Genomic DNA, 14,772 nt, shown 5'->3' with positions numbered 1-14,772 from the left:
GCTGGAGCCCCCATATCCAGCACTTTATATCTGGGGGTCTGCCAGGATGGAGCCCTGTGCCTCAGAGGTGTTGCGTTCGGGCGTCTGTAAGGCCTGGGCAAGTCCAGAGCAAATCATTTGATAGCAAGTGTGTTACCTTTTGATTGATTGTAGGGTTTAACGCGCCGACGCAACGCAGCCGATAAGGCGCGCTGTAGTGGTGGGGCTCCGGATTAATTTTGACCACGTGGGGATCTTTAACGTGCGCCGATACACCACAGCTTGTTATAAACACGACTTGAGCGGCCAGTTTTGGTGTAGTATCAAACGTTGCAATGACGCGCGTTAGCGCGATAATCATAAACTCTTAGCGATGCTGAAAGTCAATTTACATTGCGCGAGAATTTTATATATACGCTCATTTTCTTTCCTTTCTTAAGTCAAATAAACTCATAAACCATGAAAAAGTGTGCGCCAGCTTTTGCGCGTCCCTACAACCTTGATTAAGCAGCGAAGTTTCGCGCGGATATAAATATCTACAGCGCTCAAAAAGCACCAGGCAATTTACGCGAAGCACTTTGCTTGTAACTGGGCTGTTACTGTTTCTTTTTTTTTGTTGTTGTTGTCGCTATCAAGCACCTTCTATTGGGGCCTCTTGATTGAAATCTACCTTATTCTGGACCTCGAATAAAGGTTACAAATAAAACGAGTTTAATTTACAGATATTTGGTTCCCTGGACTCACGTGGTAAGATGTGAATGAGTAAACGCATTAGGCGATTGCTTATAGTATCCGTACAGCCGACACAGAAAACTGCAAAGGTTAAATTGAGAAATAACACCTCGAAAATGGCGAATATTTTTCTTAACTAACGGAAATATGAACATAAAATGCAACCTTGGGTTATTTAAAAACGGTCAACCTGTGCTAAATCACTTCGCTTTATTCCGGACACGACGAATGTTGTTTTCCCCAAGCATAAAAAAGATGTATTGTGAAACAACAAAATTTCACGCTGCACAACGTCAGAAGTGGCCTAATAATAAAGCTAAACAGAGTTTTACTGTGTTAGCTCTCTGCTAGCACTTAAGTGGAACTTTGAAATACAACTTAAGGCCGCACAACAATCCCTTTGGTTGGCCACGTTGGCCGGTCACCGCCAATGACACGGCAGCAAGAAATTGACTGGTAATTTGCCACTGCTTCCGCTGTTTTCCTTATTGTTTAACTGAATTCTCTGAAGTTCGCGTTAAAATTGACATCATTGCTATCAGAATAATTCAGCCTTTGGAGCAAACCAAACGTGCATTTGGTCATTATGGCTCCTTTAAAGAGCAGCTAAAGAGATCATAAAAGACTGAGGCATGTGCAAGCGCATGTATAGCTGCGCCTGCCCCCGTCTTTCTGCTTTCGCATTTCCTTGGGATGTCAGTCTAATATTTTGTTGCACTTCCTTAAATTGCCACGTTCATGAAAAAAAATGTAATTGTTATATAACGGCGGGCTTACAGAAGCCGGCACTCAGGTTGCCTGCACCTGGCGGGATAACCAAGACGCTAATCGAAACAGCTCGCAGTCGAACCGCTCCCCGCTCCGCCGTTATTATTTTGGTTTAGACTCGCATGCCGCAAGTTAAGAGTCACACATTGCTTTCCAAAGTAGCCCTAATTATCTCCCGCTGATTTGTTTTCAGCTCCGGCTCTATGCTTGACTGTGTCAAGTTCCTAAAGGCCATAGAGTTAGTCCGGAAGAAAAAAATAGTTTCATTTCGTTTAGTCAAAGAGCGGCACTGTGATGGCGCCACTGATCTAAGTAAGACTGGATCGGGTATCTCTGGCGGCGCGTCAGAAGGGATACTTCGTAAAGCAGCTGCATCGTAAAGCGACTCGTTGAATAGGCTGTCTCGCTTTTATTGCAATTATTGTGTTGTTATTTGTAAATGGAGGACCATAAGGTCCCGCTTTATGGCTCGGCCGTATAAAGGCGTAGCGCGATTGGCAGCTTCCTGGCCTAGTCACAGCACTTCCGCTTTACTCACCATGTTTTGCTACTTCTATTTTGTTGTTGCTGTTTGCCTGGCACAACGATACTAGCAACGTTGAGAAGTGGCTGCTTAAGCGAGAGTAAACAAGGTGTTTTTTTTTTCATTGCGTATTGTTTAGTTTGTCAGAGATTCTTTCTTTTTATGCGGGGTCCCGGAAAAGTTGCCAAGAGTACCTTGGGATTTCAACGTCCGTTGACTTACTTCACGGTATTTTGCTCAAACTGTTTTAATTTCTCGTATTACATCCATTTGGACACTATAGCTACAATTTAATGAGTATAAAAAGGGTTAAAGCTGCGACCAAAATTCGATTCAAAACAATAAAGCTTGCTTTCGAACGAACAGGGCCGGCTTTCCGCTGCAAACGCAGAGTGGGGAAGACATTAAACAGTACAGAAGAAAAAGATGACCCCTAACACCTATATTATGTCGAATTTCTCATAAGAGTAAAATGACCGCATGATGACGGCAAATTTGCAAACGGCAGTCACCGGAAGTCGTTGTTTATTGTGACATACGCAATCATTTGGTTTATACATTCCGAAATACACGTTCAGGTGTATTTGTCTGTTCAAGTTTACGTTCAAGCGGAAAATTTGTACTTTCTGCGTTATGCAATGCCGTCCTGATTATTAGTGGTAGAATGGCATGGCGACTAAATTGTGAGGTTTAAATTTTCGTTTCCACTACGCCCCTCTGTTTTGAGAACATTTCATTCGATCTTCGTAAGAATCGCAATCTGTTGTGCTAGTAGCCCTATTTCTTGACCTGTTCAAACAACCCCCATCATGCCCCCACCCTTTTTTTTTTGTTTATGCTACATTCATCATTACCTTAAGAACTAGTCCCGCTTGCGCCCAGCTTTTGGTTGTGTCTGCCCTGTCCTGATTTTCCCCTGCTTTGAAACACCTCCTCAAAGCTTTCAAAAATGCAGGTTCAACCTAATGAATTGCAAAACAAAAAAGTACAAAAAGTCATTTTTAGTGGCTGGAGATAGCTGGTGAGCTGCAGGGAAGAATCTAACACGAATTTGCAGCAGCACGTGTGGCCAATCAGAATTGAGAATTAAAAACCGAGCTCTGAGGCGCTTCAATCACCGCCTTGGAAAGAAAAATAAGGGGAATTTTTTAAAATAAATCTGAACGTTTCGATCCCGCAATATACGTACTCATGATTTAGTTCAAGGTGATATAACATGGGGTTCTACAACGTTACTTCTCGATAGAGGTGAGTTCAATCACTCCCTTCCCCCGTACCTTAAAGTGCAGAACTAGGGCGCATGCATGCAATGAGCTCAATATAATTACAAGCCTGGCAAGCCTAAAGCGCCCTGCTTTTTTATGTTTGGCAGCGATTTGTGTAACCAGTGTTAAAGCACATTGCATGTGTAAAAGCTTAATCGAAGTCCCGTTAAATATACAGAATATTAAAAACACATCACACCGACATTGTACCCCGACGTCACACTTACGAATAGAGCAACGTCTTCTAGTCGGCAAAGAGAACAAAAAATGTTAGCAGTGGCTTAGCTTGGCTATGCAAAGGTATACGCAGCGGGAGCTAAGGTTCAGCTGGTTATTCTTAGCTTCTCTGGTTGTCTAGGATTAGCTTGATTATCATGCTTACTGCTGCTTCAATGACACACACACGGTATGCGCATTATGTGACACATGTATAGTTATCAAGCGACTCCGGTGCAGCGTCACCAATCACCCGAGAGCTAAGCTGGTTCCACGGGCGCACGCCGGTGTTGCTGCGACGCACGAGTCATCGGTTCCACACCCGGCCACACCTCGCATGATCATCAAGTGGACCGGGCCGCCAGGTGTGAAACGGAGGTCGGCGAAGACGCTGGGCGCGTGGGGTGTGTAAGAGACGCCGGGCAGCGAGCAACGTTCTGTGCGCCGTGTGACGTGACTGCTCCAAGAGCATGCGCAGCACGGCTCTCCAGGAGCAACGCGAAACTGCTCAACCTCGGCCAGTGTAGCTGACGCTACAAAACGCAACAAGGTAACGGCCGCCTAAACAACCACGTGCATAATCACAATGAAAAGGCACAGCGCAAGAAATACAAATGCTGGGGAAAAGTGCACCGGTGCAAGCGCGATGCTGATGCTTGATTCGTTAACTAAACGGTCTGTTGTAATACGACGGCAAAGACTGCAATGACCTGCCATTGACTACGCTCCCTAAACAGTTACAAAATTATAAACTATCATCGACGCCGAAATGCCGCGTGAGTAAACAACATCGCACTGAATCGTGAGGCTGCGGGTTGGGACAAGCGAAACAGAGCCGGAAGCAGCCCAGAAACGAAGGTCGCTGCTCAAAAGCGCAGATTTTTCGGGAAATACGCCGAACACCATGCTTCTCTCCCGTCAAGACAAGCGAAGAACACCCTTCGAGCGAACTTTCCCGGGGAAAGAATAGGCGGAGTAGTAGGCGCCCGTAGAGAGAGTAGGCGGGCGGGCGGATGCAAAACAAGAGGCGCGTCCTCGCAAACCGCTAAACGCATTATTCGCTGTACTTTGCGCGCGAACGAGATCTCTGCTCCTTTACTCCCGTCATTCGCCTCTCGCCAGGGCGAACACAGAGCGTGCGAAAAACGCTGCCGCCAGCATCACTTCCACGGGAAATACGCATTCGTAGAAAAGTGTACCAAAAACAGCGTGGACGCACTCAGGCGTTCCTATACCTAAATCTAGTTAGGCGCGAGCGACAGTTTCGTCGAGCTCTGTCGGGTCCTGTGCGTCGATGTTCCTACCGCATTTACCGAGTACCGCCTATCCGCCGAGATTGGTTCACTCGAATGCTTTTGATCGGCTGCTACATGTGGTCGCTTGGAGAGCGCAGAGATCTTCTAATCTCACTATCGTGCGGGAGGCGTCTTTGTTTTTGTTGTTTTTATTTTAGGTCGCATTGGCAGCAAGAGCTTCCGGAAGTTCTATTCAGCATGTCGTATTCTGAACGCACCCATTCGTTGCAGGGGTACTGATTGCGCTCGACGAATAAAAGAGAGAGAGCGAAGAGAAATTAAAAAATATATATATTTGAAGTTGATGTTGATGAAGGCAGATGTTTAAGGATACGCGTTAGAATTTCGTCCCTTTCTCTTATGAACTTGAAGCTCCCCCTGATGTGCATGCCTTGCTGCGGCTTCCTTGACCGCTAACCGTTCTTTGCGTCTTCACTCAACGAGCCCCTCATGCGCAGTTCTGGATCACGACACTCATAGGTCTGTGCTGAGTGAAGTATGTTTCGCTAACCAGTGAAGTAACCCAATGAAAAATAAGGACTCCCGTAGCTATGGGCGCACCGTCTATACGCGAAAGAATAAAAATATAATGACCAGCACCGTCGCCGAGCTTTCCAGCCGGTATAGGATAGTTTAAGAGGGAAAAGAAAAGGACTAACAAGACAAAAGCAAGCATTGGAGTTGCCGCAACGACGTTTCTTTCCCTACCGCTTAGTTTTTCAAACACCTTCAACCACTACACGTTTGCCATAAATGTTTCCTCCTTTCACAGTCCTGCTTGGACTCAAAAGAGCGGCCATTTTTTTATGCAAGCACTATGGTTCCCTAAATCAACCATAAAACGTTTTTCCTCTCTAGCTAACGTCAATCTCAATAAAAAGCGTCACCGCTGCCACAAGAGCGAAGCTCCACAGTCACATAAATACCAGCGAGATGATGCAACGGAACAAGACACGTCGCGTCTCCGCAGAACTCAGAAAACAGAATTAAAAATATAAACAAACAGAAATGGGAAGAAATTAACGAAGAGCGAGAGAAGCGGATTGCCCGGAGAGACGTCACCGATTGAGTTTCTGTCTCGTGGGCGGGAGAATCGATCCCGATGTGGGTCTTGCAGAATTGGAGAGCTCCCTCGCATCCGCAAAGGGCACTCCATAAATAGCATGCCGAGGAGAAAACGCACCCTTGGGCGTCAAGCCGCAACCCTTACGCCATGTACTGGCTTCCTTGCGGCTTTTATTAGTATCGCTATTCGTTTTTAATGCCGCCTTCCTTGAACACAACCAGCTGCATTGTTTTTCATGCGGAAATAAAAATGGCGTCAACGAGGCCAGCCGTCTGTGGAGGGGGTTGTATAAACACGTGGTCTGCATTACTTTGGGCTCCAGTTTGATCCACCTCGTGCGCTCTGGTATAATTGTTTGTTTTGGCTACCTGGAGAGCGCAGAAACCTTCTAGCCTCAGCACTACACTGTCTTGTGCTGCCTCTTAAGCTACCTGTGTCACCAATACTCCTATGCACGTACCTAACCATAAGTAGGAATGAGGAACTCGATGATTGAGCACAGAAGTTAAAGCCAACAGTAAAGAACACCGGAAGGGGTATACTCGTAAGGCTATGAAATGCGTTTTTCGTACTTAAATAAATATGGAGTGACAAAACCATACTTCACAGAGGCTAGCGGGAAAACTCGGTCAATTGGTAGCAGCCCTTATGTCACACTTGAAAAACATGTAGGGCCAAACCAGTGTAAGAGGTGGAACGAGCATTGTACTACGAAGAAAAACCGCGCAAAAGACAAGAGACAAGACAAAGTAAAGAACCACAAACCACAACCACGAACCACGGCGCCTGCGGTTTGTGGTTTTTTACTTTGTCCTGTCTTTTTCGATACTTTTCTTTGTAGTACAATGTTCCAACTGGCCCTTCAGCAAACCCTTGAGCATTGATTATCAACTCACTAAACTGTCGGTGTTTGTGGTGTTCATTTGTATTCTGCTTCTCCTAAGTTTCTATTAAACTTCGGAAGTTTGGTCGTTCGGTCGTCAGATCGTAGAGCGGTGGCATATTTTGCATCGTTCTGCTTCTATGCCTGCTTTGAACGTATAGTAAGATATCAGCCACATAGACGGGCATGCCTAACCGTTGATACATACTAGCCCAGCCAACGTGTGGTGTACACAATGCCATCAGCTCACCGTTATTACCTGCAGTTTTTATATGGATCGTATACTCTCTATAAAAATATAAAATGTTTAACAGTACCCACAGTTTTAGAATACGCGTCATGCGTCAACGTTGGTCAAGCATTAGTCGTAACAGTAAATGATTTTATTGTGATGGCTGCACTTCAATGACCCCATCGTAAGCGTATGTCGGGCTTGTAGTAGGATCATTTGCAGTATCCGGAGTCGCGGGTTCCTGCGAAGCACGTCGTATAAAGAAAAGGAAAAATTGTTGTTTAATGGCATTTTAAACTCCTTCTCAATCGACATAACGAAAGTTGAAAAACTACACTCATTTGTTTTTCTTCTTCCACTTTCTCTCTTCCCTTTTTTTAATAACTCGCTGTATACGGCGTTGCGTTAACAAACTAAAAAAAACTTCCTAAGCCGCCACCCTGTTTGTTTTTCTTGCGGCCTAAACTTGGCTTAGATTGACTTCGCTTGGCTGGGTAAACGTTTACGCCCAGCCGGGAAAATAACTTGTTGCTGTACTGCGTCAATGCGTCTAACGCCTTCATCCAGGCAACGGACCCCTGCATGTGACGGCCGATTGCCGTGCGACCGTGGTGACACCTGACCCGATGGCTGCTAGTTTTCTTCCAACTTGCCCTGAACACTCGGGTTCACTAACGCCAAGCGCAGAAACGCACTTATTAATCGGAGTGGCACGTGTATGGGGGAAGGTTTTATCGAAAGGTCGATCGACCCAATTTCACATCATAAAAGCAAGCTTGTCTAACGCGGAATAGTAGTGCCGTGTACGCGTCATGGCCTGCCCAATAGAACAAAGAAAAGAAAGGCATGGCTGGCTAACAACTACAGATGGCTACATCGAACTTGCACTAGGAGGATTAGGTTTCTCGAAGGCACTGAACGTTGCCTGCCAGCTGTACCAATTTCCGAAAGCAGATAAACCACTCTGCGGCTGGAGACACAAAAATCTAGTCCGGACAACTTATTCCAAAGGTCTGACGGAGGGTACTTCATTGTTTGCGAGTAGCGTTGTAGGAAGAACACATGCACGCACACCCCCCCCCCCCACACACACACGCACGTATCTGTGTGTGCGCGTGTTTGCACGTATGTGTGTGTGTGTGCGCGTGCGTTCGTACTCATGCTAAACTTGTTATTTATTGCAACCACCTTCCTTTCGTAATCGCGCGCAGGCAATCTTAATACCTTCCATTTCCTCGCAATGCATACACGGTCCTCTCGCATTCACCAATTGACTTTTTTTTAGTTTCACTCAAGGTCTATTCCTCATCCATCGCAGAGATACTTCCTTAAAAAGACAGAAAAGCGGGAAGGAAAGAGGCTTTGTCGAAAACAGCATTGTGCCCGGCATGTTGCCATACCGCCAGCGCTGAACTTTTTTTCTTATGTTTGGTTACGAAATCCGTGATGCTTTTTTGCCTGTCAAACCTCCGCGGAATTTTTACACGACTTTTGCAGGCGGCGAACGTTTCCAAGTAGTGTTCTCCAACATAAAGGAAGGGGAAGCCGGCTTCAAGGCTGGCGTGGCTGTTGCTTTCAAGTAAAGCTTTGTGTCACGTAATAGCGCCGACCGAATCCCAAGCGCGGTAGCTGTACTGGTGTCAAAATCCGCGCCTGAAGCAATAACGCTGCGGTTTGTGGAACATATATGAGCGCTCAGTCTGGCGATGGAACAACTACCTGCTTTATTTTACGCATGAAAGTACGCCAGTGACGGGGGAAGGGACTGTTACCGTGTAACTATAGCTGGAATGTTTCTATTGTTTCTACCCATGTGTAGTAAAAGTTTAAGGGAATTAATCCCATCAAACATTTTACCGTTTTTTTTATTATTTTGCTATCTCTAGTCAGTTACTGATAGCGGCAAACGTTTTCCTTGACATTTCTCGCAAATGGCGAACCACCTTTTATAGACTGCTGTGAAATTTTTCAGTTTTAATATTCACGGCCGTTAAACTTTATTTTTCAAGCATAAAATCCCCAAACTTGCACCTTTACATGTGCGTGCGTGCCTGTGCGTGGTGGCGTCGTTCCATGAACACATAAATGAGAGCCAACCGTCGAGAAGGCCGAGCAGCCTAGGAGGGCTAGTTTGACTCCGTCATGGGGGAAAATATAAGTTTTGATACATCAAGAAAGAAAGAAATAAAGAAAGAAGGAAAGGAAGGAAGGAAGGAAGGAAGGAAGGAAGGAAGGTAGAAAGAAAGAAAGAAAGAAAGAAAGAAAGAAAGAAAGAAAGAAAGAAAGCAAAAAAAACAAGAAAAAAGGAAGAGAGGCTACATCAAACCCAGGAACTTCTGACAGAACGTTCGACGCTTTACCACCTGACCTGCCTGCGCGGTTAGATTCGTCTCTGATAGTGGGGTTTAATGCGCCCAAGCTACGCCTGGGAATTAGGCCCACCGTAATCAAGGACTGCGGACTAATTTCGACCACCTGGAGATCTTTAACGTGCACCAAAATGTCGACACACGGGCGTTCCCACTTTTCCCTTCTATTAGAAAAGTATCCACCGCAGATGGGATCGAACCCACGTCCTTGGGCTCAGCAGCACCCCACCTTATCCACTGATCCACCACAGCGGGTTAGATTCGTCTCTGGTTTTTGCAGTAATTATATGCGTTTATATTTATCTATATCACTGCAAGTGAATCTGCCTTTAGCGGAGGCAGCCAGCCTTGGTATGATTACAATGCTGCTGTGGTGCTCATCCCGGAAGTGACGGCTGGGCAGCTTTAAAAGTGAGTTAGCTCTAACAAAGTTCTCTCCCACTACCGTTCACTTCATTAACCGAGATATTAACGCTGTGCAGTTCGGTGCAGCAATATCGGGTGCGAAACTAGCTTATCTATCTGTCGAAGAAAAACTAAAACGGGCAGGCAAAGCTCGTAAACGCCGACAGACGAAATCCCATTACCAAGCTCGCTGATAAATTACGTAGTACCTGGGGGTAGCGCCACAAGCATAAATGCTTCCTTTTTCTTTCATTTTTTTTTCAGGGAAAGGTTCTTTTTGAGGTTCTACTTCGTTCCCGAGGAAAAGGTCGCCAAAGTACAGGTCGATGCACAGCATATAAATAAATAAATAAATAAATAAATAAATAAATAAATAAATAAATAAATAAATAAATAAATAAATAAATAAATAAATAAATAAATAAATAAATAAATAAATAAATAAATAAATAAATAAATAAATAAATAAATAAATAAATAAATAAATAAATAAATAAATAAATAAATAAATAAATAAATAAATAAATAAATAAATAAATAAATAAATAAATAAATAAATAAATAATACATTATGAAAGCAAACCAGGCGACTGCATTGGTGCCCCAAGCCAGTTGGGTCAGTCCAGAAAGCCTTATTGAAATACATTGGGAAATGCGACAGTCAATAGCTATCACAGCATCACTATCACTATCTCAGCATTCTATTCCAGTCATTCTCTTCGCTCCTCGTAAGTTAACACGCTGCGCTCTCTTTGTCACAGCGGTGGTTACCCAAGATTTGGGCGCAGGAAAAGCTTCTTGTCGAATGACAAGGACGGGAAATGCTCACGCGGGTACAGAGCATTCCAGGCATGGATGGATTTTTTTCTTTGGAGGAGAAGGGAGGAAGAGGAGGTTTATCGCGCCGAAGTTACATATGGACTATGAAGTGCCCCGTAGGGGAGGGCTCTGGATTATTCCGATCTGGGGATCTTTAACGTGCGCCGAAAGCTCCTCACAAAGAGCATTGCTACTGCATCAGCCCAACTTTCTGGATAATATCGATAGAAGCTCAAATAATTATTTATAGCTGATTTATTTTTTATATTGTGTCACATGAATTCTTATTTATTTATTTCTCTGAAGTACCCTCACGGCCCAATGGTCAGTAATAAAGGGAAGCGGTGCAAACGGATTCAGATGGTAACATCAAGCAGGTTTGAGAAAAACGGGTGTAGGCCCGTTCGTCACATGGCGTTTCGCAGTGGCGGAAAAAACGGTCCCGGAACAAATGGTACCGGAGCAAATGGCCCCGAAACTAATGGTCCCAGAACAAATGGTTCCAACTTCAAAGTAAGAAAAATGGTCCCACCACTACTGCACCTATCCATGAGCGCATGCATGAGGGAAGGAGGGAAGGGTCAGTGTATTTATATTTATATGCTTGTATTTGTGCAAAACGTATTTTGCATCTGTCAATATATTCGCACTTTCCAGCGAATATAGGTGGCGCGACGGGGTATCCAAAATGGTGGACGGGACGATGATCGGGACGTCGCGCAAGCGCGCCCGTCTGGAGGAAAAAGCCGATCCGGGCCCATTGGTGTCTCTTCAGACCGTCATCTTTTCCCTTGCTGATGAGACATGAAGATGCTTTGTCGAAGGCGAATCACTTTGTAACACCAGTCAGTGTTTTGCGGCATCAGAGAGGCCACCGATGACATGCTGAGCATCGAGGGATTTTGCCTGCAACCGAATGGCGTCACCAGCCAACCGCCCTGCGTGAACGTTTGTTGGCACTGCAGGTTCTATGAAGGGTACGCTACACTTCCATTCATAGTCGTAAAATTGTTCAAGCACGCTTTACGAATATTTATTAGGCGCCAAGCAGAGCTCGGTATATGCAACCGAGCACAGCCTTTTGTTTTTGCCACTTGCGCAATTATGTCGGGTTAAGTGCGAGTAATGCGAGTAAATTATAATTTTTTGGGCTGTTTTTGCAAGGACAGATCCAACGGCATTTATGCAGGTTACGGGTAATAATAACAATACCGAAACTGAATATCAAATGCTTACGCCTCTATGGCAGGGCCTGTTACATCAGCTGTGCTGTGCTTTCAGCACGCTGTCGGAAACGACGATGCCGCAGTAAAAACGTTATTTATTTATTACAAATACCTACATCGCCCATTCCTGTGGGGGGTTTGAGAAGTAAAAAAAAGCAGCGAGCTCAAAATATTAATCCCACATAATGCTCAAAAGAGAACGAAGCACGAACAACCCAACAAAGCAAAAATGCAACTGGAATGCAGCATTTATTAAAAGAAATCAGCACGTTAATAAAAGATCGATAAAGTTCTCCTGTTGGTTCTTGGCTTCACTTTCTTCTCGGGCGTGCGCATACCAATGTTATGTGGAAGCACGGCGCCTTTCATCAACCGCGGTTTCAGTGGCTATAGACCATCTATTAATAAACGACACACTCAACTTGCACGCAAAACACACCATCAATAACGAAAGAGCAAACTAAACTTACGGATATTGCTCCAGAAGAAGTCAGCTTTCGTGAAGTGACTACTGCAAACCCCATTGTGCTGCTGACACCTTTTTCCAATGCAGAGCATACTTCTCCAACCATTTCGGGTTTTTTTATCTCTAAGAAAGGTATGAGCGCTGGCTTTTGCATGCACAGCACACCCGATTGCTTTTTGGTTTTTCGTTCTCAATCTTCACGCTTTCGAACGCTCCGGCTGCCTTCGCCCGAGACACCGCTCATCTACAAACAGCTTCGGAAAAAAGGCGCGTGGCGGCGCCACCGTTGGTAGAAAGTGCGAAAAATATATTTGCCAAGGCTAAATTTACTTGAGTTAAATGCTGCATACAAATTTGTCGTCGTACGTGTATGTTCCCCGTGCTTCCTTTGCTTGGGTTATTTTGTTTATAAACGCTTGAGAAGCGAGTCCCACTTGAGCCTGTACGGTGAGCATAATTACAGTGATACTATCATTTAGGATATGTGAAGCACTGAAAATATGAGTGGGCCGATACCGCTGAATATCAGACAACAAAGAGCTGTACTAGTGCATTGCGTTCACCGATTTTTCGCTCTTTCAAACAAGACATTTACCCGATGAATGGTTTATTGCGGTAGCTATGCTGCGTTACGGTGCTCTCCATCTAAAATGCTTCGATATCTGCAGTTCGGATCAAGCGAAGCGGCACTATTCAAGATTTTGGACGTTGTGCAGCTTGCAGCTTAGATACTTTTGTTTTTCTCCGAAAATCTGCAATGTAGCTATTATTACGCCTCTTATCTTGTCTTATCTTGCTGCAAGGTTTAGGAGACTGCTGGCTAACACCCTTTGTTAATTTTTCTCGCGTGTTGCGGGAGCGTAACAATTGCTAAGGGCAGCAGGCGAGCTCATCGATACTGGTCACCGACCATCAACTGCATTTGAGCACAAATATATGCAGTTTGATTGATTGATTGATTGATTGATTGATTGATTGATTGATTGATTGATTGATTGATTGATTGATTGATTGATTGATTGATTGATTGATTGATTGATTGATTGATTGATTGATTGATTGATTGATTGATTGTGGGGTTGAACGCGCCGACGCAAAGCAGGCGATGAGGCGCGCCCTAGTGGAGGGCTCCGGATTAATTTTGACCACCTGGAGATCTTTATCGGCAGTGGGTCTAGGCCCACTCGTCACAAGTCCTCTCGTCATAGGCCAACTCGTCACAGGTAAACTGGTCAGGAATGCCAACTCGTCACAGGGCATTTCGTACGAGGAATTCTCGTATCACCGGAATATTCGTCACACGGAAAACTCGCATTACGAGCTTGTTTTCTAAAGCGATGTTTCCGCCTGCTATATATACGTCTCCCATTTCGAAATGATGTAGGTGAGCGAGTGTTCTTTCAAAGTTTTTTTAACGCAGGAAGTTAGGTAAATATGCCGCCATACCGAGGTATGTTAAAATGGTAATAGCCTGCAAATTTGTATTACATGCACGCAAAAAAGTAAACAAATTGTTATAAATGATGCAGTGAACAGGTTGTACATGAAATAAAAAAATGTTTATTGCACTCTCTTTGTACTGTTGTACTATTTGTACTATTGCACTGTTGTCTCGTTGTGTAGGCGTCTTCAACGCTGGGTTGCGACGTTGTTCGCTTCATCAGTACCGGAAGCGGATGTTGCGGGCAATATACCGAAGCGTATCGACTGTGGCTCAGCCGTCGTGATCAACCAGGATTCTTGCGATGCGATCATTGACATCTTGGTATTTCCGGTCGAGCCTTGGTAGGTGCCGTCAGACGATGACTACTACCACCACCGTGAAAAGGGACAACGGAACAGGTTAACAAAAGGTCCACAAGATTTTTTTACTTGGGCTGGCCCGAATATGTATTCAGTGCACTGAAATAAAGATTATTATTATTTAAAAAAACAATTGCCCGCCGCGGTGGCGCAGCTGGATATGACGCTGTGCTGTTGAGCCCAAGGAAGCGCGTTCGGTTCCCGGCTGCGGCGGACGCTTTTCTGGTGGAGGCGAAAAGCGAAAACGTCCATGTGTTCGAGATTTAGACGCACGCATATTAAACATCCCCAGGTGGTCAAAATGATTTCGGAGCCCTCCACTACGGCGCGCCTCGTAACTTGTGTAGCGTCGGCGCGTTAAAGCCCCACAATCAATCAAATCAACAAATCAACAATTTCAAACCTAATGCAATGCCTCGTGGTGTGTCCTTCAGTGTTTACATAGAAATAAATCCTCCAGCTTAGCTATGGTTCAAGCGTTGCGCGAGTTGGTGCAAGCTTCGCCAATTTTTTTTTTTTATTCGCAGACTGAAAGCGGGGGTGCGGGTTGTATGCAAGGGCAGGTTATACGCGCGAAAATACGGACGTACACCACCTCAACACCCCTGACGAGCAGCACTTGAAGAAGTGCAAATCGCGCTGAACTCTCCCCCTCTCCCCCTGCTCAGCAAAAGAAAAAAAAAAACAGCTCTTTATGCACACCTGCTGCTCACACAGACCTCCGC

The sequence above is a fragment of the Haemaphysalis longicornis genome, unplaced genomic scaffold, assembly GCF_048455015.1.
Source record: "Haemaphysalis longicornis isolate Haplotype H1 unplaced genomic scaffold, Haemaphysalis longicornis Haplotype H1 scaffold_3, whole genome shotgun sequence".
Classification (NCBI taxonomy): Eukaryota; Metazoa; Arthropoda; class Arachnida; order Ixodida; family Ixodidae; genus Haemaphysalis; species Haemaphysalis longicornis.
The sequence above is the reverse complement of the archived record's forward strand: the minus strand, read 5'-3'. Positions refer to the sequence as shown.